The following is a 26,931-nucleotide window of genomic DNA, read 5'->3' on the forward strand; positions in this document are numbered from 1 at the left end:
CCTACCAACCTTCATGAAAAGGGAGGAGACCAAATAAAACAGGGTCAACAACCACCCTTCTAACACACAGGTTTGTTGAGAGATGGTTTTTCCTATTGAATCTTCTCAGCAGACTGGGTCTTCATGCTCTTCAAAGTATTTCATTTAAATTACCATCAAAGTAAAGTTAAGTTGGTATTAACCTTTTCTATTCAAATGATGCCCCTGAAAAGTAAGCACACCTTTCTGACATGCATGGAAATGAAATGATGGATTGATACACGTGGCACCTGGGATGGATGGGAGTCCTTCTAATGAGTGATCACCTGTGGTGTGACTGTATTGATTGTGTTTGTACATGTCAAATGAGGCTGGCAAGGATGAACTTGAAGAAATCAATCTTGGAACTCTCTAGGATAGCAGCCTCCTACTTTTCACAGGTACTAAATCATGAACTTACAAAAAAAATTTTTTTAAACCCGAAAGAGGAAAAAAAAAATCCCTGCAAAGTTTGTAAGGTACCAATCTCTTCCTGACACTATTTGGTTTGGCGGAGGATTTCTTGTCAACTTAAAAGACAAACATGTGCTCAGAGAATGATTTGTGGAGGACAAATAATTGCATGAGTTCATTTGGAGACACACGCTCCTTCAACTGCTGTCCTCTTGATACTCTGCAGAATTGTTTCTATTTCTATTTATTTTTCTTATAATTACAAAAATACATCAAGAGACCCATGTTCTGCACCCTCTTCTTTCAATATAACGATGAGTTATGTCTATGCTTCTCTCTTAAGGTTGGACAGAAGATTTAGGAGAAGAAATGCGTGAAAACAAAGGTGACAAAGTTTGTATTTTTATATTTTTACAGAAGTGGGTGGTTGTACATTAGTGAGCACTGTACACGCATACACGCTCATTCATTCACCTGTTGTGATGGAGCGTGTCACTTAGTAGTGGTTGGCTGGCTCAGTGACGTGTGACTCCCCACCTGCCTTCTTACAATGTCAGAATGCAGGTGAAGAGAGAGTCTGAGGACCTGTGGGACTCCCATCTGCCTGAAATAACTTTTGCATCTATCCAAGAGGAAAGCTTCCTAAGCAGATATACGGAGAAGAATACCATCCGAACAGATAAAACAATGCAGGGCCTATGTCCTGAATTTGCTTCCCTTTCAAGACTGAAGCATTGGTTTAGAAAAAAAAAAAAAAAAAAGGCTCTGTGGCCAGGGGTTAGCCCTCTCTTTCTGCTAGGGAATGATCTTTTCATGTCTTTCTTTTTCCTTTTAAAAAGAAAAGAAAGCCATGCATCATGTCTACATCATCCTGACACAGCAGCCTGGCTGAGCAATGAATTTCTAAGTGTGCCTGGTGAGGTTTTTTTCCACACAGGAGTGAAACAGGCCAGTTCAGGGACACATAGACTTTCTACTAGCAGCAAAAGGGCATCTACTCACCTGTCACTTTCATTGCTTTGAACAAATGCCTTTAGATACTTTACGGTCTTTTTTATAAAGAGTTTATTTATTAGAGAGAGAGGGAGAGAGAGCAGAGGGAGAGGGAGAAGCAGAGTCCCTGCTGAGCAGAAAGCCTGCCCAGGGACTGGATCCCAGGACCCTGAGATCATGACCTGAGCTGTAGGCAGATGCTTAACCAACTGAGCCACCCAGGCACCCCGGCACCTCATTTTCTGAATCTCTGGCAAAAAAAACACCTATTTAATCTTTCTTTATTGGTCATTTATTTAATATTTAATCAATTAATTAATTAATTAATTAAACTGTATCAGTCATTATAGGAAAATTTACAGGAGAATCAAATATTTTCTATAACGGATTTGGCAGCTCTTCTTGTTTGTGAACATCATGTCATCCACGTTAGGTTGAAAAGCAGAATCACAGAATTGCCTGGGATGGAACATTCCTGGGGAAAAGTTCGCATTTGGTGGCTCCCCGGGCCATCTGGCTGAAGTGGACAAGGGATGTCGCGGACTATAGCAGCAATAAAGATTTAGCATGCTCACCTCCTTAGCTATAGATCTCAATTCCTATCATAATTCTACAGACCTCTCTTTCTCAACCTTTTGCTCTTAGACAAAGGTTCGGCTCAGCAGGGGAGTGGTCATATCCCTTGTGTGATACATCGTCTTAGATGCGGGGATCGCATTCTGAATCTATAAATAAACACATGACTTTTCAGAAAGGAGAGTCTAAAAAAATCACACTAGATGCATCCCCTCCTTACTATCTCAACTATGATACATACTAAATCTAGCCGAAATGAAATTGAAAAGCCTCCTTAAAGGGGAGAATTTAGCAAAATGATGCTGACCATGTGTAAGAACAAAGGAAAGATGAAACTTTCACCACAACAAAAGATTTCTTGTAACATTTTTTTTCTTAAGAAACAAGGAAAAAAAAAGAAGGAAATAGATGCATTTTACTTGGTTTTACCAACTTACAGGCCTATGAATTAATCTCAGTTTCTTTGATAAAGAATACAACGTGAAAAAAAATTTGAACTCTTCAATGCTCAAAGATTGTTCATCTCTTTTTTTCTCTTTCACCTTAATGAATATTATAAATACTTTGAAAGATGATTGGCAGCTTCCTGAATAAAGTAATGTTTACATGAGTTAGATACTAGGTATATTTTTAATCATTTTGTAGTTCAACTAAACAGCTGGACCACTGGACCAAAGGATTTTCATTTCCAATTTTTGGATCAATAAAGGCATGAAATTCATTTTTTGTCTTTAAAGAGCAATTTGTGTAGTGATTGTGACTATGGATTTTCAATTTGGCCAACATGTGGGTATACTTAAAATGTTTTAAGTATATTAGAATTGTAGTAGTAACAGTGGTGTGTGTGTCTGAATCTGTACCCATTTTGTGAGTGAATTAGTATTAGAGCTTGACCTTCTTGAAGGCTAACTAAGAACTAGTACTGATCAGTGTTGGAGACAGCAGAATTATCTCTCAGATAAACCCTGGGCTGGGCAAAAATAAAACAAAAATTGAGAACCCAAGCTAAGGTCAAATGTTTCAAAAAAAAAAATAGAAATAGTCATTGTAGCATGAAATGCAGTCTTCACTTTACTTTTCTCTTGAATACAAATAATAACACCAGCAATATAATTATCATTATATAACTATAGGTTCTACATTATAAAGGTAATTTCCAGATTGCAGAAAATTCGGGAAATGCATAGAAGCTTCTAGAAAAACAATTAGATCACCACAAATCCACCCATCAGACAGCCAGTGTTAACATCACACATTCTATATGTGCGTCCATTGCTACCCTATGCATGACTTCCTTAGAATTCTAAAAGCTTTGGGGTGCCTCCATCCTACTCTTTACTAAAATTATGGGAGCAGTTCCTAAGCCACTGAAAATTAGATAACTGAATAGTGAATCTCAAAAATAGATTGAAAAAGGTGAATAAGGGCACTGTTTCATTAAGTAATGGATTTTGTCTTAGTGTGTATGTGTGCATGCTTGTGTTTGTGCACGTGTGTATGTGCACAGTTTATGCATGTGTGTGTGTATGTGTGTGATATTTGGAGAAAGTGTCATTCAAGGCACTCATCATGTGGATCTTATATTTCATTTTTTTAAATATTTTATTTATTTATTCATGATAGACAGAGAGAGAGAGAGAGAGACAGAGACACAGGAAGAAGGAGAAGCAGGGTCCATGCAGGGAGCCTGACACAGGACTCAATCCCAGGACTCCAGGATCATGCCCTGGGCCAAAGGCAGGTACTGAACCGCTGAGCCACCCAAGGATTCCCCCTTATATTTCATTTTTGATGGGATGTCAGAATTAACTGAAAAGTAGATGTAGGACCATAGACATACATCATCTGGAGCATAGGATACTACTTTTACAAATAAATATCTCATAATAATTCAACTCACTACTATAAAATATCACATCTAAATTCAAAGCACCTGGTGGCCCAGTGGGTTAAGCAGCCAACTCCTGGTTTCGGCTCAGGTCATGATCTCCTGGGTCATGAGAAAGAGCCTCTCATGGAGCTGAGCAGCATGTCTGCTTAAAAGTCTCTCTCTCTGCCCTTTCCCCGACTCATATGCTCTCTCTCTCTCTCTAAAGTAAATAAATAAATCTTTAAATTCAAAGCAGTATACCAAAGACTCTTTAGAACTGTTATATCTACAGTCTTTTGCACGAGGTCCCACATCGGTTACCAAACTTCGCCATCCCCACTTTTTCTGCATTCCTTCATATCAAAATTTTAAGTGTAGAAAATAAGCTCTGGATTTCCTGATGAGCTAGAACTCAAGTTGCTTGTCCTGAAAACCAAAAAGGATTGTTAATATTAACCTAACAACCACATCTTGTTCAGTAATGACATCTGTTTCAATGACTAATTATAAAAATGGCTTTATAATTGAAAAAATCCCATTCCACAGCTCAGTGACCTCAGAGTTGAATCCAGTAGATTTCCAGCTTCCATCTTTTATCCAGTTGCTCTGTCCTTGTCTTCCTCCTTGTCTGTGCCATTTTTATTCCTCCCACCTTGTTTCCTTCCTGCCTGCCTTTCTGTTTTTCTTCATTCTTCCTTGATTCCTGTTCTCTTTCCATTCTGTACATTTTTATGCAGTAAATTTATTCGAATGAGTTGAATTTGTTGAATGTCCTGAAATGTGTACAAGCACGGTTTGTGTCTTCCCCTGCAGCCCGGAGGCTTGTGCTCCTTTTATCAGCATTACAGACATGACTCTGATATCAGGAATCCACATATCAGCAAGGAAGAATCTCTGTTACAAACTCGACTTCTCCTCTATAGACAGAACAACAAATGAACTGAAAACTCCACCAACCTTGGAGAGCCTTCAAGGTGCTAATGTCTGACAGCTGAGCTTCTTTGCAGGCTGCCTGGCAAAGCAATAAAAGCCTTAAATGGTTTGGGGACCACCAGTCCCTGCTTTGTAAAGTATTCATGAAATGGAATTACGATGACCCGCTACCTTGATATAATTTTCAGTTGCCTCAAGCTCTCTCTGCATTCGGTTTGACCTCCTTTGCTACCTTTGACATTGATCTATTCTTGAGATTGTAGCTATAGGCTTTCTGTTTGAACCTGAGATTAAAGTTGGAAATAAAAGTCACCATCATGTCTCTGCCTAGAGGTTGATGGGCTGGCATTGCTGCCGTCTTTTGTTACCAATTCGGGTGGTGGCTGAAGTGTCTACTTGGAAAACAGGATCTTGTAGGACTTCAGCTGCCATGAAACTACAAGTGGGTGGTTGTGGACGAAAGGAACAGTGTGGCTCTGGACACTGCTCCTGAACCAGAGAAGGAAAGCAGAGGCTCGCTGTTCTTTTGTGTTTGATATGGGCTCGTCCAGTACGTTCAGTAAGAAATGACCAGATCCATTTCTTTCTCCCTTTTCTTTGGGGGACTTGCTACGATGCGTGGCTGGATTTCATTTCTATTATTCTTTCTAGTCTGCTTGCTTTCCTGTCAGGTAGTTTTTTGTTTTGTTTTATTTTGTTTTGTTTTTTTCTCTTCTATGCCCCATCCCCAGGACAGTCTGGAGTATTTGTATTTCTACATCCCCCTGTGCCATTTCTGGCACTTATCATGATCTGCAGTTTGCAAAAGGGAATGAGTTTCTCTTGTCTCTTCTCTTGTGTTCTTCTGCTTTCACCTCTCATTCCCCTCCCCTCTTTCTGGGACCATCCTTCTGTTATTCAGAATAAAAGGGAAAGCTGCCTAGTTAGGAATGTAATGCCAAGAGGAAAATACAGTTGAATCTTGCAGATGTTGAAAAGAGAAGCAGGAGAGGAAAGCAAGGAGTCTGAGAACCTACCACCCTGGCTTTCCAGCAAAGGGGCTCCTTTCTCTTGCTAATTTCTACTTAGAAACAAAAGGTTTTTCAGAGATCAGGGAAATTCAGATGGTCCAATTTGCATTGCTGCTCACATAATATTCCTGTTCATTGACTAGAGAAAGCTTCTTTTTCTTTCTGCTACAAACGGAAGCACCTGTTTAAAAGAAATTGAATCAAATTTGATCTCAATTGCCGTTTTTCTCAAACTTGTCTCTGATGATCAAAGAAATAAACTCTGAAACCTATTAGTTTTCCTTTTTCTTTTTTCAAATCTGCACGTAATAACTGGAAGATAAGATGGCATGGCAAGGGAACATTGTTTCAAGAGTCAGAAGATGTAGGTCCCACTCTAAACTCGGTCATTAATTGTGTGATATTAAATACATCATTTAAATTTCTCAGTCTCCATTTCTTTTCTTATGAAATTAGACATTTGTATTAGATAATCTGTACCATCCCTTCCAGTTAAAAAAGCCTGCTTCTCCCTCTGCCTGTGTCTCTGCCTCTCTGTGTGTGTGTGTGTGTCTCTCATGAATAAATAAATAAAATCTTTAAAAAAAAAATAAAAAAAAATAAAAAAATAAAAAAATAAAAAAATAGTTTGGTTGTCCTTCACCTGTATAATTCAAAAACCTTTTTTTCTGAAACTTCAAGCGCTCTGATTGAAGAGCTATACTTGCAATGTGTTTATCAGATTCTTTAGGCTGCCATCCGCTGTGGCTAAGGCAAGTCTAGAACAGTCCTTGGGGCTTTGAAAATGTGGTTCTTTCCTGCCGAATTTTGTCACATTAGTCATTCCTTAAGGAGTTGCTAGTGAGGTAGGAAACTGGAAATGAGAACTGTGTTAGTAATGGTTTTAAAAGGAGGAAATGCATTTTTAAACCCTAGCCACTTAGAGTAGGAATTCCTCATGAAATCAGAGTATAGGCTTTTGAAGGCATGGACATAATTCCATTATCTCCTGATTGGCACATTGGGGGTCAGGCACTCAAAAATCATCCATAGGCAGTCAATATATTTGAGACTAATGACTGAGAAATGCTGAGAATTCTGACATTTTTAAAACAATTTTAAAGTAACGGTGTTCTGAAAGTGAGGATTTTTTTTTTGAGTTTTAAAATATGAAAAAAACACCTCACAACAAACAAAAAAAAATGCAAAAAACAAAAACCAAAACCAAAAAAAACATCAAAACCCCCCACACAAAAACCAACCAAACAAAAATAAATAAAATATGCAAAATGCCATTTATTCTGTGGAAAAGAATATAAACTGCTATCTATTTGCTAAGTTCTTTAACTTTCTTCCTCCTGTCCTCCCTCCCTCCACCCTTAGCATCCCTTCTATCTTTGCTCCTCCGTTAGGAAGGAATTAAGGATAGATCCAGGTGATGCGGACATGCAGCAGTCCCTCCCTTAGAAACCTGCCCCTGCCTCCTGCACCCTCAGCCCCTCATGACCAGCACTCTGCCCCTCTACCCCCAGCTCACTCCTGTATTTTCTTCATGACTCAGGCATGGCTTTGTCTCTTTCTGGAAACCTTCTTTCACAGCCAGTCTGCTAAGATGCCTTCTTATGTGTTCACAAAGTGTCCTGACCTTACCTTTTCCAGGAGTGCTAATCACACTCATAGCTAATAGGATGGCTTCACTTGTGTAAATCAGGGACCTATATTGCCATAGAGGAACCATGGTCTCTGGAATGTGTTCATAGGACAGCTAGTGACACTGACAACATTCAACAGAGAGCCTCCAACCTATTCCACCAGTTTTCCCCAATTTTCTCCTCTCAGGAATTTCCCATTCTCCACAACGTATTTGGAAATGCTTAGTCTTGGGGCTGACCCAAGTTCTTTATAGCAAAACAGAATCTTCACATTTTTTCTCCAATTTCTCCTACTCTTAAGTCTCCACTACTTGGCTCAGGGGCACAGAGAACCGTGAAGATGCTATAGAGCTGCTGCCCTTTCCACAAGTGTGCTAGCAGCTCTTGTGGCAACTGGTTGACCTTAAGATTAAACACAAATTCCAACACATGGGGTTCCTGGGCTGTGTGCCTTCCAGCTGTGGGCTCCGACCATCTCCTGCTAGAAGTGAAAGCCCTTTCTTTTCCAGACACACAAGCATTCAGTTCGTGTCTCTCTCCTATTTCCAGATGGTCACCTCCTCTTGTTGTTGCTCATCCTTGAGAAGAGAAGCTTTCAGCAGCCCCGCTGTATCCAGAAAGGTAATTAGATAAAGACACACACACACACACACACACACACAGACGTCTCTGATGGCCAGGCGTCTGATACACTGGAAAATGCACAAACACTTACTGAAACCTATGCCCATGAAAATAAAGTAACACTAGAGGAAAGAAGATGATCTCATTGGGTGATTTTCTGGAGAACGAGATAAAACAAGTTTATTTTTTATTTCTCTTTTTAAGTTTATTTTAAAGTTATTTATTCATTTAGAGATTGAGAGAGAGAGAGAGAGAGAGAGAGAGAAAGCACAGAGGGAGAGGGAGAAGTAGACTCCCCACTGAGCAGGGAGCCTGACGTGGGGCTCGATCCTGGACCCTGGGATCATGACCTGAGCCAAAGGCAGATGCTCTACCGACTGAACCACCCAGGTGCCCCTTTTTTATTTCTTTTGTTATTTTTGTCCTCTAACATAACTCAGAGTTCCCTTTTGAATTCCCTGATACTTGTGAGATAGACCCCCCCCATCTAATCCTGCCATGGTGGAACACACAGCTGGGAGAAAACATACATGCTACTAGAAGGATTCTGCAATTCTGCTAATGCATGTGGGATGCATAATGAATTCATTTCTAATATTCTATAATAAAATACACCTGTGGTATAAATTTAAAACATTTATAATAAGATATACATTGCAAGGCTTCTTGATATTTCAAATAAACAATAGATACATATTTGTCACGATTTTAACAAGTAGATGTTCAAACCATACATTTTCTACATGTATGCTAATTACTGTACTGTGAACATCCAATAATTGATTAAAAGGTATTTCTGCAGCTGTTACATCTGTACGAATACATGATCATCAAAAGCATTTTAAAAACCCAATAGCTAAGGGCAGAGATAGAAAAATAATCACATTCCAATTACTTTAATAAAGGAACAAATGAAATGTATTTCCTATTTCCTACAAAACACTAAAACAAAATGTATTTGTTATTGTGTTTAATGATACTATTATCGATGTTATTGGAATCACACGTGGGCAATCTGTCTTTAACTCACAAATGTGGGAGCCCCTCTAGTTATTGAATGATGTCAGGAAAGTAGGTCAGGTAAATGTATGCAGTGCCAAAAATGAAATAGTTTTGAAAGTTATGAAGTAACTATGAAAATATGGAGTAGTGATCAAAGCAAACAACTATAATATCTATGGAAAAATACTACTGACTACTTTTAATCTCTTATTGGATATGTTGAGGTATATTAGGTTTAACCTGCTAACGGATTAGGTAAAGAAAAGAAGAAACACCTCCTTTGTGCACTCTCTATGCCAAGTGTTATCATATAGAGATGGATCTATCAATCATCTACATAGTAATCTATTTATCCATCAATCTGTCCCCTCATTCCTGTAAGATAGTTAATATTTCCCCAATATTACAGATGAAGACCTAGCAGAGAAAGTTCATCATATCTTGCCCAAGGCCTCCCCAGCAAATCGGGGGCTTGAATTCATATCAGCTTATTCCCAGGCTAATACCACCTAAGGAGCCTTCTTCTGTTTGGGTGATTTGGTGTGCAGTGATGACCACATTGTATCATAATGGGCTTTCTGAGTGCTGTTTTTTTCAACACCCTGTGGACTCCTAAATGCAGAGGTGATAACATAATTATTATTATATCCATCTCCACTAGCGACAAGCCTGGAATTTAACAGGACTTCCACAAATACTTATTGAATTGAAATAGAAACATACTACCTGTGCTGATTTAACTACATTATAATCCTCGATGTTCCAACAGTCTCCATTTTGGAAATAAGGACTGGTACGAACTGGCCTTGTACCAAAGCAGCTAGTTATTTTCCAATGTCCTCATTGTTAAGTTCAGTGTTACCTGATATTAACTCAATTCACATGAGGACAAAGGGAAATTTCACCCCATGACTTTTATTTTGGCAAATTCAGTTTCCATTTCCTTTTTTTATGTTGTTCCTATTCAAATATTTATTTCTCCGTCACTCAGGAAAATTTTATTTCTCATGTTTTCAAAACAATGGCAGTCATTGGTTCAGCTTGTTACAATTTTATATTTTCACTGGGGGCTCATATGCTTGAAATTCAAGACAAAGTAAATAAATTCTATTATCACAGGTTGTTATTTTTATCATTCTAGTCATACATGTAAGGAAATGTTACAATTCACAGTGAATGTTGCTGGCATGAATACAGAGACCACAGTAGAGATATATTCAAAGTGACAAGTGGGTTTTGCCTTAAGCTTTATTGGGACATACAGGGGAGCACCCCCTTTTCACAGGGGTTCATTGTCCTGACTTACACAGTAATTATTTTCCTTATCTACCCCAACAGACTACTAAAATAAAACTTCAGATCAAGTAAAAATGATCACCATGGCCTGCCTAGGAACTGGGAATGCTGTGATTCCTGGTTCCCACTGACCAACAGTCTATGGCTGGAGAGCAGTCAGAGCAACAAAAAGACACTGAAGAGAAACAAATACCTTTTACCTCTTCCCCTTAACTAGCAAACCACACTCTCTTAACACAAGGTGAGAGTCTCAAGCTGGTAGTTTTTATACTTGCTAATTAAAAAAAATCAATTATGTCTGTTGGGATGGAAGCCTAGAAAAATGACTTTATCACCAAAGTGAGTGAATGGCCAGAGCAGGGGTCAGCAAACTATGGCCTTGGGCCAAATCCAGCCCTCTATCTCTTTGTATAGCTCACAAACTAGGGTTTGTTTGTTTGTTTGTTTGTTTGTTTTCTCCTTTTTCCTTTTTAAAGAGTTTAGTTAAAAAAAAAGAAAAAATACATAACTTTAGGGTTTTTAGATGACTATATTTAATTTGACTCTAATATACAGCCTAGACTATTGACTAAAGATTAGCAAAATTTTTAAGGTTTTCTAGGCTATATATACCTCTGCATATTTTTTTTAGTTTTTCCCCCAAACTCCTTAAAAATGTAAAAAAAAAAAAAATTACTATGGAGCAAAAACAGAAACACATGTGTGGGCCAGATTTGGCCAGGAGGCAGGTTCCTGCCGTAGTGGATGGCTGACTCATACAATAGAATGGAATCACCACATGGAGAAAAGCACTCCATCAACCAAGAATTCTTCCCAACAAGATCATCTGCCTTGCACTATTATGCACTATTATGAGATTGAGAAATAAACATCCATGGTACGTGATCCAGGATACATGTCAGGTCTATGTATATATTATAGTAACTAGCCTCCCCTAACTAATACCAGGAAGGATAGTCAAGGCAGGCTGCCCCAAATGCTGACTGTTAAACCCAGATCTAGAGGGGAGAAAGCCATGTAGATACGTTCGAGAAAAGCATCCCAAACAGAGGCTCTGAGCCAGGAGAACATCTATAGTGTTTAAGGAACAGATAGGAGATGTGTCTGCAGTAGAATGACCAAGATGGAGAACATTAAGATTTGAGGTCAATGGAAGAAAGAGGCAACTAGATTTTTTTTTGTAGATCCTCATGGATCATTGGGTCTTTCCTCAGAGTAAAATGGTAATGGAGAGTTCTGAGTTGCGTAAGGCATGATTAGGCATAACAGTGTCACTCTGGGGACACCTGGGTGGTTCAGTGATTGGGCACATCTGCCTTAGGCTCAGGGTTTGATCCTAGAGTACCAGGATCGAGTCCCACATCAGGTTCCCTGCATGGAGCCTGCTTATGTCTCTGCCTCTCTCTTTCTCTCTCATGAATAAATAAATAAAATCTTAAAACAAACAAACAAACAAACAAACAAACAAATAGTGTCACTCTGGTTGTTGCCTGAAAATGTGTAAAGGGGATCAATGGTGGATGTGGGAGCCAGGTAGGAGACCATTGCATCACTCAAGTGAAAAACGGTAAGGAACTGGAATAAAATCACAGCAGAGGATAAGATAGAGCCCACAGCACTTGCTGACAAATTGACATTGTATATGACAGCAAGGGAGAATCTTAAGATGACTTTACCCATTTTGTACCAGGTAAAGTTGATACTTACTGAATTGAAGAAAAGTAGAGGAGGAATAAATCTGGGAAATATTAAGTGCCCAATTTTTTGCATGCTAAGTATGCAACGTCTATCAGACATGAACTGGAGATTTCACATTAGCTGTTGGATAGAAAAGTCTGGGACTTACTGGAGAAGTTAATAGGCTTCCTCTCCAATCTATATTCTTTTCTGCAGCACTATTTTATTTTATTGTATAGGAATATAACATTTTGTTTGCATTATCTTCCTCTCTTTCTAAGTTGTTTACTCATTGAAGGAAGGACTTATTTATTTTTAAATGATTATGTGTCCTGTAAAGCATATAGTGCACTCAATGAATGTGTTTCAAATAAACAAATGAGTGTAGGTAGGTGAGTCTATAAATGCCAGAGACAGTGTGTCCTTAAGTAAAATTCTTGCACTTGTTGTACATAGTAATTGGCCACAGACTGCTCCTGCTCCAAAACACAAAACATTTTTTAATGGGGAATATCTAAGACTTTTAAGAAATAGTGAAGAGCTTATGTCTAAAATATTCATATGTTCTCTGGGTAATTGTAATGCTAGCTAAAGTTGAGGACTATTGCTCTAGAATTATGATTATAGTTGTACATTCCTATATGTGAAAGTATTAATAGCAATTATATTCCATATCCAAGTTTTATGGGAAACTACCACCAATTAAGCATTTTATTCCCGCCCTTGGGCTCAAGATCTGTCTGTGAAGGTCACGTCCATTTAACTGTGGAAAAATCGCCTGGATTTTGTGATTTTCTGAGAAAAACAACAATGAAAAATGGAAAGGGGGAAACATCACCCATCATGCCACCTGAGAAATTTCTTAATGTCTGCTGAAATAAGTTTACGAAATGTGCAGGTTACCTATGGAATATATTTATTACATTAGGGACAAAATCAATGCTGAACTTCACAAATGAGTTAGAGGTTACAGCTTTCCTTAAACAATAAATTATACCAGATATTAGAGGATGTCTTTGGATTCACAAATGCACTTCAGCATCTTTTTTCCCCCTAGCTTCTTAGGGAGCACTCGCAGGGACCTTCAAGCAATGTGGTGTTTGTCACCAGTCACACCTGTGCATATGCTCTGGTGGGTGGAAATGAAACTTCATGACTTAAATAGATTATGGAGTAAGAAGGGATCTTTAGCAGGTTAAAGCAATTACTTAGTTTCCCTGGCTGTGATAGATTTTCATTGTTTCTGAACATAACCCTCCACAATGCAAGGCAGGTACATGTTGACTTGCTTATTCACCTGGGCAGCTGACTCATCTTTCTTCTTCCCACAAGTATCAGACATAGACTGGCACGCCCACCACACACACACCCCTGCACCCCCTCACCCACCAGAAAGCCAGACAGCTAGCACATTAGCAAATATTTCTAATCTATTTGGAGTTTGTAATTTTAAAATGTTTTGATGTTAAAAAATTTTTTAGTCCTTGATTATTTGTGAATATTCTTAATTCCTAGTTCTAGTCCATTACCAAGACAGGGATCTATCTCAAAGAATGATGTCCATCACAGAAATTCTACCAAATCTGTCAGACTCCTGGAGTTTTAAAAGTAAACGACAGCTGTAGGTTTGGCATATGAATTTGCTGTATTTCACTTCAAACATACTGACACTTTGGAGTTACCCATATGGATGAGTAATGCCTGAAATGGAAAAAAAAAAAAAAAACCTAATATATAAAAAGGTAAGTGCAAAGTGCATATAAAAATCCAATGAATATGACAGTGATAACTCAAAAAGTTAACCCTAATCTTCTCAACACTGAGTTTCAAAAACCTTTTCTTGGGGGGAGGGCACCTAGGTGCCTCAGTCAGTTGAGCACCTGCCTGTTGATCTCAGCTCAGGTCTTGATCTCAGAGTTATGCGTTCAAACCCCACGTTGGACTCCATATTGGGTGTGGAGCCTACTATTTAAAAAGAAAGAAAGAAAAAAAAAACACCTCTTTTTTTTTTTTTTCTTTATTGCCAGTCATCTGGGCAGAGCTTACTGAAAGAATAATATTCCACCTCCCATTTCCTTGGTCACATTGGTTTGGGACAAGATAGATGGTGGGTGCTTAACACACACACACAAAGCATCCTGCATGCACTTCCCTGTCAAACTAATAGGTTAAAAAAACAGTAAGGGTAAAAGCTTTTAAGGACTGTGACATAAATGACATTTGATGGGGCAGAAAGCCTTACTGTCCATACAGCTTCAATTTGAGACTGGAAGATACTCAAGACTAGGTTTTTTAAAATATGTTTTAACATCTAAAAAACGACTTATGTGATTAGAAGCTGGGATAGTTTTGTCTCAAGTTTGCAATCAGCTTCTTTTTCCTAGACACAGAAATGTCATCCATAGTAACTAACTCTGATCCTTTTTTGTTTACATTTTAAATATGAGTGGCATTGAAGACTGAGGGTGGCCTCTGACACGTGGCACAATCCACAGGATGAGTTCTATTGAAGTAGTATTTATAAATTCTAAATGATAGAACTCTATTGTCTATGAACATCACTTTGATAGATATGGACCCCAAATTCATTTATAATAAAGCATACAGTATGTTTAAGTATTTAAGTGCATGAATAAAGAATTGTAGCTAACAATCATTATTCTTCACCTATGTTGCAAATAGTACTAGGGATTTAGCAAACAGTCTCTTCACCCTCTCTCTTCTAGAATGCAGTGGTTAGGAAAAAGAAAACACAAAACAGGTTATATGATTGAGATTGAGCCACAGATATTTTGGTCCATGATTCTTGGCCTATTCTTGAATGCTGCCCTTCAACCTCATAGCAATTTCAAAACCCTGTTCTAGAATGAGAACTAGAAAGTGCCAATGCAAATCTGTAGCTGGAAAACTAGAAATTGTTTTCAGCTCAGCTCATCAAAGTGTATAAAAGTATTTTTCAAATGTTGATCAACAAAAGTGACTTTGATTCATAAAAGACGTGATCAGTGTAAAATGTAATCAACAAAGACCATGAATAACAGAGCTTCCCCTCTTTTCATAATTGAATGTACAGTGATTGAATTTTAGAGCAATCCAGACTCCTAGCACTTGGCTCGGGATGACCATATCACAATGTAGAAAACTCCCATGTCCATCTGGCGCCCTTTTGTGTCCCTGATCAACTCGTGCAAATACTCAAGGCAATACGATGAATTTCAATCTCCTAATGTCTCTCTGTCTCTATTTTTCTCTTTATATCTCTCCATCTCCCTCTTACTTGCTACCCTCACCTCCAGCCATTAGCAATGGAATTTTTGTCTCCTACTTGGCTGAGAAAATTTAATTCATCAGACAAAACTTTAAGTTCTCATTTAAAAACTTGTTTATCTAAGAGTATTCTATCCTCATTCATTCCAGACTTGTATGTCCAGAGATCTGACATCTTCTGAATGAGTAAAAGGCATCTCATCTCAAAGGTAGTCCTTTTACAGTTCTGGATCTTTTCTGTTGGCCTCTCTCTGACAGATAATGAAAATAGTCATCCACCCAGGTAAGAAAACCATGTACATGATGTCATTTTTGAAACTTTCTGTCCTACTCCAATATAGAAAAAAATCCTTTTGCTTTTATGTCCTAAGTATTAATAGAAACCCATCCACTGTTCACTATCCCTGTTCCCATCAACATAGTTCAATTGTCACACAACATGTAATGATAACTTCTTCTGTGATTTGGTTTCTCAGTATCTTCTCTTATGCCCTCCAGCTCCTTCTTCACAATGCCCTAGGGCGATCATTTCAAAATGCAATGTAGTTAAAATAATTGACTTTTCATTTTGTTCTTATACATGATCATATGTCTTGATTTCCTAGTATGGTCTTGGTATATGCCTGTTGTCCCAGCTGTGTCTTCATTTCTGAATTTTTAATAAAGTAGCATCAGTAAGAGTTGCATTTTTAAAAAAGCAGGGGCAGGGGTCAGGGTGCTCCTGGGTGGCTCAGTCGGTTAAGCCCTGGACTCCTGATTTCAGCTCAGGTGTTGGTCCCAGGGTCCTGAGTTCAAGCCTTGCACTGGGCTCAACGTTGGGAGTGAAGCTTAAATAGATAGATAGGTGATAATAGATAGATAGATAGATAGATAGATAGATAGATAGATAGCCAGGAGGGAAAATGAGTCTGTGTTTAGTAGACGTCTATTTTGTACTTCTAGTTTCTGCCAATGCCCATCTAGTCACGTGTGAAATACATAGGCAAGAGACAGAGTTCTCACTTTAAAGTCTATTACATTTGTAATACAGCCAGCAAAAAAGCTCATGTCTCTTTTTCTGAATCAGTACAACACCTCTCTTTCAATTACAATGTGGGGCTCTTGCTGCTTGAAAAGATGCATTCAGACACAAGCAGCTAGAGACAGATCACAAAGTCCTATGATATGCGTGAAGTCTCCAGGCTGCCAGTTGGCATAGTCAACAACAAAAAAATAGAAAACTACAGGTGTATAGGAGCCCAGAATTCATTCTGTAGAGGTTGTGAAAGTAGTTTTAACTCCTCTGCTACGTGTTATTTGTCAGCTTTGGGTACGTATCTATAATTATTTTATCAATTGTAAACTTTTGTGTGGTAAATCTTCCATCAACAATTAGATTACAAAATAAAATTGCATGTGTAATGAAAAATTAAATACTGACAGGTTTGTTTCTTTTGGAAGTTGATCGTGAATGTGTAACAACGCAAAATGATTTTGTCAATATTTAGCATCCATAATAGTGACAGCAGCTATGTTACAGATAAAATGAAACTAAGTCAAAGATCCAGTGAAGATAATCGGTATCTACTTCAAGAGTTCACAATTATTTAACTCAAATAAAGCTTTTCCATATCTTTATCTATGAAAGTTGCATTTACCTGTAACTGTGTGAACCATGACTTTTTTAATTAGATTGAATGATTATTTTAAAACTTAATTTCACTCATCTTAAATTCCAAATGTCCCTATGAACTAATAAACCCAAAATAATAGAGTAGTTGTCTTGGTCCCATTAGCATAAATTCAAATTATTGCAACAATGCAGTATTCTAAAGAGAAAATTATTTAGGTGGATGATAATATAAATACACATTTTGAGAAACATTTCATTACTGTAAAAACAAAACAAAACAAAACAAAAAAATGCCATTACTGAGTAAAATAGCAATGGAGAAGAAATTTACTTGGAATACAGAGTGTAGTAAGATAAAAATGATGGCAGATTTTTAGCTACTCCTCTTATTGAAAGGTAAAGGCTATTTCCCTTCCCCTCAAATCTGTACTGGACCCACTGACTTGGCTTGACAGTACAATATAGCAAGCTGACATTCTGCCCTTCTGAGGTTAGTTCAAAGGAAGCTGTGCAGCTTCCATTTTGACTCCTTCAAAGACACATCCTTGGGGAAGGCAAAAGCTACGTAACAAACTTTGAAATCAATCTAAGCTCTTCCAGCCATGCTCGCACAGGCATTATCCATGGAAGCTCAGTACATGAAATGTGGAGAAGAAACAAAAGAACACACCTCTGGTTAGAAGTGAGCCCAGACAGGTAAACTGTCTGGGATACCTCCAGCCTTCTTGTGAGCCATTGCAGTTGAGATCCTAATAATTATAGAGCCAGAAAGGACTAATGCCTGTTATGCCCTGCCAAATCTTTCTCGAGCCTATTCCCTTCCAGCTTCTAGTCACCAGCCAGTTAATGCACTGTGACTCATGATTGATTCAACCAACATCCCAGATGGTCACCAAATGGGGATTATCTTGTCCATCTTCCTTCCTACATTTAGTGTCAGAGATTCTATTGCAAGGAAGAACTTTTCTTTCTTCTTCCAATTTCATACAATCATTCATGTTTTAATATCAGAATGATTCCAATTCCATTCAATGAATTTGACTGGATAGACTCATTATTTATTTTGATTCTCAAATTTCTTACATTTGGCTCTTCGAGCTGACTCCTGGGTCTTTTTTATGTACCTCCATTGGTATTTGAGAAATTTCATTCTTTTGAGAAGAGAAAGAAATGCCAAGCTTATTTCCTTTCCTTTTTCCAGGTATTTCTCAGAGCATTCCTGGTTTTCTTTTTTAGTGAGGTTAAATACTTGGTGTGTTCAGTGCTACTTGGTATCACTGCAATCCCAAGCCATCACACATGGAATTTTTGTGGTCCTCCCAATTACTCTTTGTAAATAACTTCTCAGACAGAATAATAACTTTCATTATTCTCCACTTACTTCCTTGCTCCATCAGTTAACATATTTGAGCAATATAACCAGTCACTTAACCACCTCCTCCATCTCTAAACCTTGCTCCTGTCATCCAACTTTTGGATACCAATGTTTCTGTTAGGAGAGAAAGAAGAAAGTAATATAACTCTGAATCATGAGGAGTCAAAAAAGAAATCACAAAGGAAATTCAAAATATTATGAACTGAATGATAATGAAGATATACAATAACAAACTTATGGGCCACAAGAAAAATATTAGGGTCTATGAAAAAAAAGACAAATATATCAACAATTTCAATATTATTTAACTAGAAAACACACCCTTCCAACAAATTGCAGATGATTTTATGAAAAACATTAAAATAACACTGTATTAATTTTTTTTTTTTTGGTATATTCTTGACAAAGTACCAGAGACATATACAGCTAAGAAACGGGTTAAAGTGACGCGGAGCACTTTCTCATGTGCTTGTTGGCCATGTCTATGTCTTCCTCTGTGATTCTGTTCATGCCCTTTGCCCATTTCATGATTGGATTGTTTGTTTCTTTGGTGTTGAGTTTAATAAGTTCTTTATGGATCTTGGATACTAGCCCTTTATCTGATATGTCATTTGCAAATATCTTCTCCCATTCTGTAGGTTGCCTTTTAGTTTTGTTGACTGTTTCTTTTGCTGTGCAGAAGCTTTTTATCTTGATTAAGTCCCAATAATTCATTTTTGCTTTTGTTTCCCTTGCCTTCATAGATGTATCTTGCAAGAGGTTGCTGTGTCCAAGTTCAAAAAGAATGTTGCCTGTGTTCTCCTCTAGGAAACGAACAAGGGGTAGTGGAAAGGGAGGTGGGCAGGGTGTTGGGTTGACTGGGTGATTGGCACTGAGGGGGGCACTTAACGGGATGAGCACTGGGTGATATGCTATATGTTGGCAAATTGAACTCCAATAAAAAATAAAAACGAAAAAAAAAGAAATGGGTTAAAGAATTTTAATATGTACCATAAATAATTATTATATGTAATTTTAAAGTTCACAGAGTAACACAAAATGTTTTTGTTTTTAAATTTTGCTTTAAATACATAAAAATTCTAAAGTTCTTTAAAAGTAATAAATAGGGGATCCCTGAGTGACTCAGCGGTTTGGTGCCTGCCTTTGGCCCAGGGTGGTCCTGGAGTCCCAGGATCAAGTCCCACATCAGGCTCCCTGCATGGAGCCTGCTTCTCCCTCTGCCTGTGTCTTTGCCTCTTTCTCTCTCTCTCTCTCTCTCTCTCTTTCTCTCTCTCTCTCTGTGTCTCTCATGAATAAATAAAGAAATTCTTTAAAAAAATAAAAAAATAAAAAATAAAAGTAATAAATAAAATAATTTTTTAAAAGCTGAGAGATTGACATTTGGGGGCCAATTAGTTAGGTATTCCTTCTAGAGAGCATGGTGCTGTGTTAGAGGTGGGAATTATGGTGAAGGTGTATCTCAGCCCTCCTTACCCATTTCAATGTGGGTTTTTCTGCTGTTTAGGAGTTGCTCAGCTAGTTTCTGAATTTCTTTCAGAGGGACTCGCTCTGTGAATAGCTGTACATTCACTGAATCCATAGAAGGAGGGGAGTAAAGGAAGCATCTGTGTAGCCAGTCTGATGAGAACTATTTTATATAGCCACCAATATATACTAAGACTAGTTTTTCATTAGCCAATCATATTTCAAAAATACATTTAAAATATCCACATATTTGATATAATTTATATGTATATTTGTTGTATATACATATATATGTATATTTCTTCTTACCATCTCCCTTAAATTGTCAACATGCCACTTTGAAGAACTCAGGATAATGTATTTTTTTTAGTCTTTCCTCAACATCAACCCCTTTCCTTTCTCTTCTGAGATTTGCAAACCAGATTTTATTTATTCCTCATGTACCAAACTTCATATGCCAAACTGTCTCCTCCTCAGGTCCTTGGGAAATGCTCCTGTACTTACATGAAACATTCTTCACTGTCTCCGCATAGCTAACTTCTACTCATCTTTCAGGCTTGTGTTCAATAGTGACTATCCTGATGAGGTAGATCTCCATTTTAAAATCTTTCAAGGACACCAAGACACTACCCCTGCTTGGATTTATCACAGTTGGAAGTTTGTAGGTATTTATGTGGTAATATGTCTCACACACTATAAAAGTAGCCGAGAAAAGGCAGAGAGCACATCTGTGATTTCTCACCATGGGTACTAGCACAGTGCCTGTTATCTAATATGTGCTCAATAAATATTTACTTGGTGAGTAAAGAAATAAATGAATGACATTTTAAGTTAAACTCCTCTTCCATTTGAGTCCTTATATATTCAAAAGATCTTGCCTACTCTCTCCTGGGATTCCTTTGATTCTAGGTGGCACCACAGAACCACCAAGAGTCTTCCTGGATAATATTTTCTATAAATTGAGTTAAATAAATATGTTGCTACAAAACAAGCCATTAATGAACACTTTGAAACTGAACAATTATATCAGTTAAAATATGTAATATGTAATATGTAAAATATGTTAATAATGATTTCTACAAAATTTTGGACATGAGGTCTTTCGATCAAAAATGCAACTTCATGGGATAAAACTATCTTAAAAACTTATCTCTTTAAACTTACATGATTTTCCAAGGAATCTAACTGTAAGCAGTATTGAAGACAGGTGTGCTGGGCTTGAAATAACACCTTTAATTAGGAAGATTATTTCCTTACTTTTTTATATTTTTTAATTAAATATTTGTTAGAAAAGCTAGTATTTTTAAAACTCCTCTTGTAAATCAAGGCTGCAGTTTGGATTTTCTGGAGCGTTAACTCTGAGACAGAGTTCAGTGTTCAAGATGTTGTAAGGGAAAGCCCGTGAGATCAGCACAAGCTCTCTGGAAGGGAGGGACAGGAAGCAGATGCAGGCAAAGGATGAAGCTGCAAGCCCCAGCCATCTCCACTTGGAGCTGCCCAGCTGAAACCACCTGTCTCGGTTGTCCTGCTTTGGGCCTAAATGGCAAGACTTTTGCACCTATACTTTGGTCAATGCACATGGCTTCGCCCAAAGGATGCAGTATCTCTGGACAGCAGACACAATTCCAGAAAGCATTGGTATTCTGACCACTTTACAGCAGTGGGGGCCTCAGGTCCTTCGTCAAAGGAGATCTATATGCACACCTCCATGCTACTACTAGCAATTTGTTATTTCATTATCCATTCTTGATTTTTCGATAAAAATAGCTCATATTTATTCAATGCCAAATATGAGCTAGATACTCTAGTAAGTGTTCTAAATGCATTATTTCATTTGAGATTTATAAAAACTCTATAACCTACCAAAATTTTAGCTCCTTTTCACAAATAAAGAAACTTGGACACAACACTTAGATTTCCAAAGGACACATAAATAGAATTTAGACCCAGAGACTCCAGCTTTAGACACAGAACTTTTTAACCCTATGGTACAGCTGCTTTCTAAAAAAATGCATAGCAACATAAAGGCAATAAATCATCTTGAATATCCCAAATTCATTTTTGGTTCAGTGTACCCATTTCCATTTAGATCTTATTAAGGTGAGTTACATTTATATGAAAAAGAAAATTTTCTCTAATTATGCTATTGGGCTTAAGACGATGACCCTTGTAGTGATTAATGTTTGATGTCAGAGAGAGGACAAATACAAATAAACACATACAACCTGATGTAAAAAAAAAATAAAACAAAAGCCAGTATCTCCATCTAAAAGTGCTGCATGGGTAATCAGAGATATAAGAAGGCAGAATGATATAGGATCCCCGAAGTGATTCTTTTCCATTTAGGCCTCTTCAGGTGACTAACAGGAGATATGGTACTGAGATATGCATGCGTGTGTGGGTGTGTGGCGGGGGTGGGTGTGGGTGTGTGTGTGACAAAAATTGAGTTTTAAGGATCTAAATCTCAATGAGAGATCATGTTAATGAAACAATTTAAAGCATATTGCCATGGATTTTGCAGACATTTAGAAATAGCTTATAAATCTGAAAATGTACTATGCATTTATTTCCCTAGAGAATATTCTGTACAAACCTCAACCAACATATTTTGTTATATACATTAAGGACTAAATTTTAATGCTATGAGAAAAGAAAATAGCTAAACATTGAGCTATCATTGTGTGGACAGCTTTCCCACAGGATCAGGATATGATAGATGAATCCACACTAGAGTTATTGAAACCAAGAATGGACAAAGTATATTTATGGGGTATAGAAAAAGCAGAAAGGAACAAGTTGCCTTAATGGTTCATTTCTATTTCTCAATTCCTAGACTGAATGGTTATAAATTATATTAAATAGATACAGAAAATATTAGACACAGATTATTAAATCATTAACAACCCATCAACAACCACTAAAACACATTTATTTTATTTTAAGAGTTACCCATTTCATTATAAATGGTTTTTTTTAAAACTTACCCAAGGAATTTAATATAACAGGCAGTCTTTAAAAATAAAGTTAAGTAATTGAATTTAAATTAAAAAAAGGAAAGAAAAATAAATAAATAAAGCAAATGCATTTGAAATGGCTTGATATGTTATACCTGCCATATGCCCAAATAAATTATTTCCAAGACTTTTATATAAACTGTAGTCTACTCACACCATTTCTATAAATATATTATTACATCTTCATAACTCAATTCTTATACAATAATATAACTAGCACAGCTATTCTAAAGAAAATTTTAAAAATAGAGGTCAAAGTTGGCATAGACTTCAAGGAGACTCAGACTACAGGTATGTGTGCACATATGTGTGTGCGTGTGCATGCATACATGTGAACGCACAAGCACTTGTGTGCATGCACACATGCGCGTATGTATATCTCACACATACTTTCTTGGATGCCTACCAATACCACTTTTCTGAAAGATTTATGATACTGTAATGTGCCAATGCCAAGTATATTGAGAAACCAAAAGCAGCCAGCAGATGATGGTTAAAAGTTACTTTTTCAACCAGTGACTTTGACGAGAGTGTGAAAAGTTTTACCTTTAAACTTCCCATCAGGACTTGCTCCAAACTTTTTTTTTTTTTTAAGATTTTATTTATTTACTCATGAGATACAGAGAGAGAGAGACAGAGACAGAGGCAGAGACACAGGCAGAGGGAGAAGCAGGCTCCACGCAGGGAGCCCGACGTGGGACTCGATCCCGAGTCTCCAGGATCATGCCCTGGGCTGAAGGTGGCGCCAAACCGCTGGGCCATTGGGACCACCCTGCTCCAAACTTTTTAACAGATATCTATGACCACCCTGTGCTTCTTAGAACATTTATTAAACACACAATAAAAGTGTTATTTTAAGAGAGATAGTGGAGAAGCCTGGGTGCCTTTGTCTTCTATGGACACCTCCGCTTCCCCTCTTCACTCACTTTCCAGCCACAGCATGACATGCTCAGAGCTTCTCTTCTGTTTTCCCCATAATCCTGAAAAGCCCCACTCTCTTGTACATTTAACTATCAACTGAGTTATTTCCCAATCAAACCTTATCAAGAAGATATTTGGCAATTTCTCAGGTCTAAACAAGCGACTACAAGTTGCTCTCTCCCTTGGGTATCTACATGAGAAATGGCATTCTTATTCTTTGTGTTATTTTTTGTATCAAAGTCCTTCATCATAAGATTCCCAAGAATAGAGGCTTTTTAAATTTAATTCGTTGAAAAAAACAAAAAAACAAAAAAAATAAATAAATTTAATTCGTTGTACATTACATTTAAATCAGTGCTGCTAATTCTTCCTATAAATACAAAATTACTGAAATTCTGTTTCCTAAAGGATCTCAATTTGCATGTTTTCTCAGCAATACATTTTTTAATAGCAATTAAACACTGAGCCAGAGAATTCCTCTGAGATCAGGAACATCCTATTTGTCAATTTAGAGTAAAATACCTAAGCTCTTTTTCCCCCCATGAGCTCATATTTTTTGCCACATGGTATGCTTCCAATTTGCAGCCTGGCCTATGAAAATGCCACATTCATATTTCTAAACACACCTACAGATTAGAATAGAATAGATTTGTGGATGACAAAACACTGCTGTCTGGATTAAGCTCTGTGGGCATGACTCCATGGAAGCCTGCACAGCTGATAAGGGTAGAAATTTAATTTCTGCCTAAATGGAGCCTCAGTGGGAGAGCATATCTCTGAAAACTTCAGAGGTAAAAATCTGATGATCATAATTTTACCCAGATGGCCTTTCTTTTTTTGTATTCTAACTAATGTAGAGTAAAATGTCTTTAAATGAGTTTTCTAATTGCAGGTGTTCCATTCAGGGAGTATCACACTTCTCTAGCATTGATCTGTATTGTTGAACAAGATTCCCAATTTTCTTAGAATATTCTTTTTGAAAAAAAGGGAAATATTCTTTCTGCAATTTATTTTTAAAAATAAACAGGATATTATTTTTTTAAAAAAAGGAGGTTGCATACGGAAGTATAGAAGTCAGTTAAACTTTGCTCCTCCAAGTATCATCTATCCCATCATTGCCATGACTAGTACTAGCTCATTCCCCTAGTCATGGGTGGCTTTTTTCTCACTCTTTAAAAAGATTCTTTTCCCGCCTACATGGAAGTAATTCATGATAAAAACAATTTTATCTCTAACATGCAATGATTCATACACCAAAAAGGCAGTCAAATAGCTGGTTCTCACATCCCTGCAAATGAAGCTAAAATAATAGGTAAGTGGATGGGGCTGAAAGATTTAGAAAGTCTGTGCTGAGCTTAGCTGTTTACTGACATGCACAGTGTGAAATTAATGAAGATATCCTTTGATGGCCAAGATTTCTATTACTTTGAAATACTATAATGTAGATAAGGTACACGAGAGTGTATTTTAAAACACTATTACTGGAATCCATATCTTGCCTTTTCGGGAAATAAATTCAGATTTATGCCCTTCATTAATGAGAAACCTAATTCCATTTAAGATTGTGCAAAGCATACTACAACAAGAAGGTGTATATGGCAGTTTTGCTCCATAGAAGTTTAATTCCACCCCTTAAATGGAACAATACTTAAAATGCAATTGTTCTAAAATTTCTTGGCAAACAGTTTCCCTAAACATTGGCCCAGTTTCTCCATCACTGCATTTAAGTAAGTTCCCAACTTTATTAAGACTTCAGGCTCTTTGTTGCCAAAAAGAAAACCCACTGAAAAAGTAAACAATGGGAGTTGGGTTTTCAAATAAATTTGGGTTTGCTTAGGCTGTTTAAAATTTGGTTTGGAAGAAATCAAACATTATTCAAGCTTTCAGAGATGAATTGTGTCAGAGTACCCCATTTTTATGAGCTTTTCAACTGAATGATTGCCTTTGGACTGGAAAAATTTATTTTCATAATCATTGCATTAAGCAGTCCTTTTATTTTAACTAGGCTTTAATAAGTAAAAAAAAAAAAAAAAAGTGAAACTCAGCTTGATTGCTTCAGGGTTTTTTTTTTTTCTCTACCAAAACTATTTGGCGATACTAAATGTAGGATAAGTTATAATCCCCCAGGAAGTAATTTTTATTGCCAACCTGGCTTCATATGCCAGAAGACTATACATCAACTACCAATGAACTATGAAATACTTCCTAAAGAAAACAAACAAAGTTTTCCTTTGTGATATTTTGCTGTGCCTGATTATAAGTGGATACAAAATACTAAGCACTTAAAATTTCAATCCATAGAGATAATTAGTGTTATATAAAAACTAAAGATGAGAGGAAAAAGTTCAGTTGGAGAATATCCTATTCAAAATTGAGGGCAGCCCCAGTGGCTCAGTGGTTTAGCACTGCCTTAAGCCCGGGGTGTGATCCTGGAGACCTGGGATCGAGTCCAACATCCGGCTCCCTGCATGGAGCCTGCTTCTCCCTCTGCCAGTGTCTCTGTCTCTGTCTCTCTTTCTGTATCTCATGAATAAATAAATAAAATCTTTAAAAAAAATTGACACAGACTATAGTAAGACTTGGCAAAATGCTAAATAAAATCCAAAGGTCACACACATGGAAGATGTTTTGAAAAGTCTTGTAGTGCTAGAGCCTTTAAAAATGACTTACTTTCACTCTTTGCCTTTGCACGTCAGTTATATGGATCTCTTCTCTATTTTTAAACAGTAAATAAACCAAAAAGAAAACAGCATTGTAGTTTGACCATCCATTTCTATCTTTAATCTCAGACAACTCCCCCTTACTAATATATTTAACCAAATCCCTCATGTAGCATTTTGTTATCCCCTTCTCATCCTGGGAAAAAGCTTGCCACCATTATCAATTAGCTAACACTGTGTATTTTTAAAGCTATTTTGAAACCACTTCTTAATCACCTCGCTTCCAAACTAAATAATCCCAATTCCTTTAACCTTCCCTCAGAGGTCCTGTTTTACACTCTTTAATCATCTCTGTGGCTCTTCTTTGGAATCCCTGCAAGTTCCCAGTGTCCCTAAAAGGCTTTGAAACCCAAAACTCAGTAATAATTTGTCTCTCTTTCATCTGTTGTCATGTGGTGAGAGCTGAGGGTTTGGCTTCTCCTATGACCTAGATTGTAGACAATTTAAGGATAAACATTATCTTTCTTTGCTTAAGAAGCATTTTTGCTGATAGTAATTTCCTATAGAATTAGGT

The 26,931-nt window shown here is 37.3% G+C and overlaps 1 long non-coding RNA gene across 1 annotated transcript in view; it reads right to left on the bottom strand.

The window, feature by feature from the left end:
* Positions 1-26,931, bottom strand: part of LOC112659757 (uncharacterized) — a 65,268-nt gene that overhangs the window by 19,904 nt on the left and 18,433 nt on the right. Inside the window, exon 6 of the long non-coding RNA XR_007408384.1 lies at positions 18,305-18,412. This is a non-coding gene — a long non-coding RNA (uncharacterized LOC112659757). The remainder of the gene's footprint in view (positions 1-18,304; positions 18,413-26,931) is intronic.

Source organism: Canis lupus, chromosome 35 (genome assembly GCF_003254725.2).
Source record: "Canis lupus dingo isolate Sandy chromosome 35, ASM325472v2, whole genome shotgun sequence".
NCBI lineage: Eukaryota > Metazoa > Chordata > Mammalia > Carnivora > Canidae > Canis > Canis lupus.